We start from the raw sequence: 3,887 nt of genomic DNA, 5'->3' as shown, positions 1-3,887 counted from the left end.
AAGGGTGGGTGATCGATATATATGGTGGGTTTGGGTGTTTCGGTAGTCATGAACGATGGTGTGTTGTAAAAATGGTGGTTGGTGGTGATGATTGTAAATAGTGACTAGTGGCATTGTACGTTGATTATAGTAATTGATAATGGCAGTGGTTGTGAGTAGTGACAGTTAATAATGGCAAAGGCGATGACAATAATTGATAATGATGGGAGATGTCGTAATGGTAGCGATAATTAAATAGGAAATGATGAGGCCGTCATCTTTGTATAATTTTTTTAATCGACATTTTAATGATATTAAGACTTTATTCTGCATCTTTAATAATCATTCGGACACATTAAGTAGTTGTAACATAATAGATTAATATATCAAATACAATTTCAAAATCGTAATTATTATTATAGGCTAATCAATCAATGATATTTCTTAAAAATACCACTCTCATACACTATAGACTACTTAGTGTAATTATCGATTTATAAGTTAATCAATCAGTATTACTTAAGAATACCACTAATATACTTCTACTTACTAGAATTATTATATAATAGACTTATCAATCACTAACATTACTAAACAATACTTCTAATACAACACACTTTAACCATTGTCAATTTATAAGCTAAACAATCATTAACTTTTATTAAGGATGCCACTAAGAACACTTCTATTTATACTATCACTTTTTAAACTTATCACTTATAACATTCTTTAGAGTGCTATCACTATACACTTTTACTCGGTACAATAAATAAGTGGTACTAGTTAATTTCTTATGATAAGTCTAGAAATGTAATATGGCGAAAAAAGAAAAAAAAACTTTAAACAATTGCCGAGGGACTTACCAATTGACACCATCGCTATTTTTTATTTAAAAAATATAAAATAATTATTTATTAAATAATCAATTTTACATATTTAATTTACCAAGAGACATCCCTCGGTAATTTCAAAGAAAAAAACTCAAAATAATTATATCTACTCTTTCTAGAGACTCCCTCGGTACATTTATTTAATTTTCATTTATTTTTATTAACATGCTTGATGGTGTCATAAATTATGAGGAAAAAAGAAATTCAAAATATTTATATTTATATTACCGAGGGTCTCCTCTCGAAATTTTAATTGTTTTTTATTATGTACCGATAGAGTCCTCTAAGTATAGTCAATTAAATGTTGACTTTTAAAAAGTCGGAAATAATTTACCGAGTCCCGTCCTCTAAGATCTTTAAAAAAAATAATTAAAAATTAAAAATACTTTTAGACAGGGGCTCTTGGTGGCAAAGTAATAATATGTGACATCAAATTTTGTCCGGTAAACTGCTTGAGGTAAATAGCTTGTTTTTAGTAGTGGATGGGGCTGGCCGTTGTTGTAGGCTTGGTTTGAGCGGGATGATTGGCCTTGGTGGAATTGGCGGTGAGCATGGTGGTTGTTGAATTGAGTCATGTTGGATGTTTTTTTTCACTGGAGAATGATCTGTAAGAATTATTTGTGGAGGAGAAGTAGATATAAGACAATCACTTAGAGAGGTAGGTTGGTTGAAATCTTTACACTGTTGTACTTTAGGATTTGAATGTCCTTTTTTACTATTTATGGGACGTGGGTCACTTATTGACGGGGAAGTAGAATGGGAGTGAAATGTAGTGATAGGAATGTTTGTTTCTAATAAGCTAACTGGATTGTGTGGGGTTTGGTTTCTAGTTGGCTTTATTGCTTTCTGGGAGTTAACTAAAGTACTCATTGTACTAGGATTTGGTTGGGATGGTAAATGGTCAGGTGAGGCTATTACGGAAGTAGTGGCCTCGTGTACTTGTTTTGGGCCAGAACTGAAGTTAAACAAATGATTTGGTTTTGTTGCTAGAGTGTTTTCGTGTGGTGATTGGTGACTAATAGGTGGGGTCTTTGTTTGAGAATTTAGCATGTGCCGATTATTTTGAGAAATACTACAATTGTTTTCTCTTAAGGTTACTTGGTCCATGTCAGCGTTCTTAGAGGATGACGAGGAAAACTTGGTGACCAAGTTTTGGACCAAACCTGGTTGATTTATGTTGATGGACGTGGACTTCGAAATGGCCGTAGGATCAGCTTTGGTGGGAGAGTTTTTGTTTTGTGTAAACATATTTTTATTGGGCTTGGGCGTAACAAGGTTAGAGTTTGCCGGGCTTGACGCTTGCTGCTTATTTGGTTCGGGGCTATCAACTTTACATTTTTTTGCGCGGAGTGCCTTTCTTTTGGGGTGGTCTTTAAATTTTCTTTTCATATTCGCGTCTTTAAATTACGCCTTTCGGCTTCTTTAATTTTGCCTTTTTATTACAACTTTTTTGAAACTTTTCATGAAATCACTTAGGGTTCGAGTTCGAACCCCGCTTCGAGCATAAATTAAAAAAAAATCGCAAGACAAGATTGGTCGCTGAGATATGGACCGGCATACTTTTATTAAGGAATTACAAATTTTATGCGGACTCAAAGATACTTATGCCAAGTACGCATAAGGCATAAGTATGCGGGTCAAGCAGATAACTTCTTTGATAATTCCTTCACAAAGTTATGCGGGGGCATACTTTTATATTGTCTATCGTTTTCCTATTGTTGTTTCATATATTTATCGAACATATTTTCCTTCTTCTATTTTTCTCAGAAACTGAAAGATAAATATTGCGGAATGGTGAGCTTTTTGGCCTCAAACACGTAACATATGCATCTAAATTTTGTTTATTTCTACTCTTGTGGCATAAGTTTACTCTTTTCCCCGGGTCAAGTGCTTGAACACTTATATAAAATGGAAATGATTCGTATACTACCACGTATTTGTTTTGTAATGCGATTGAAAAGACCAAATTTGCATTGAATCGGAGGAAATATATTTCCTACTAAGTGTCATGGAACTTTATGTCGGACTCGGCATAACTTTGTGAAGGAATTATCAAAGTTATGCGGACTCGCATACTTAGGCCAAGTTCCATAAGGCGTAAGTATCTTGGTCCTAAAGCACAACTTTGATAATTCTTTCACAAAGTTATGCGGTGGGGGCATACTTTTAATGGGCAAACTTTTATGCGGACTCGCATAACTTTATGGGGAATTATCGAAGTTTTATGCGGACCCGCATACTTATGTCAAGTCTGCCCACAAGGCATAAGTATGCCGGGTCCGATAACTTGGTAATTCTAACAAAGTATCCGGGTTCGGCATAGCGAAATTAAACTCGCCTTGCGAATTTTTTTTTTAAAATTTTAGCACGTGGGTTCGAACCGAACCTATGGGTGTTAGCCGAAGGGCAAAATTTAAAGATTTCAAATATGAGGGGCAAAATTTAAAGACCACCCCAAAAGAAGGGCAATTCTGCGAATTGCCCTCAACTTTATGGGTAGTTTCCATAGTATGGCTTATGGTATTTGGAGCAGAAGTATTTTTTGATGGTGGAGGGTTTTTTGTAGGGATGTTAGGGTTGGTAGGTTTCTTTTTCTTAGGGTAGACAACAGTAGTCCATGCGCCACCTTCTTCCGAGTTTTTAGGATTGGTGTCGGTAGACGTGGAGGGAGTATTGTTTACCCTTGTAGGGCAAGAGTGAACAAGATGACCTAGACAATCGCAAAGGGTGCATAACGGAGTAGATGGTTCGTAGTGGATTTTTTGGAGATGGGATCCAATGAGAATATCTGAAGGAAGGGATTTTCCTAAAGGTGCAAGGATACGTAGTCGAGCATATCGCCCCTAGAGGTATTCATGGTGACTGCATCAATCTTAAGGACCGATCCAATTTGACTACCTATTTGGCGAAGGATAATAAGGTCGTAGAATTCCGTAGGAAGTTCCGGGAGGCGTATCCAAACAGTAGAGTAGTTGATATGGGCGTTGGAAGGATTGAATTTAGGTTCCCATTTACTAA

This window comes from Lycium ferocissimum, chromosome 3 (genome assembly GCF_029784015.1).
Source record: "Lycium ferocissimum isolate CSIRO_LF1 chromosome 3, AGI_CSIRO_Lferr_CH_V1, whole genome shotgun sequence".
NCBI classification, from domain to species: domain Eukaryota; kingdom Viridiplantae; phylum Streptophyta; class Magnoliopsida; order Solanales; family Solanaceae; genus Lycium; species Lycium ferocissimum.
This window is presented reverse-complemented; position numbering follows the sequence as displayed.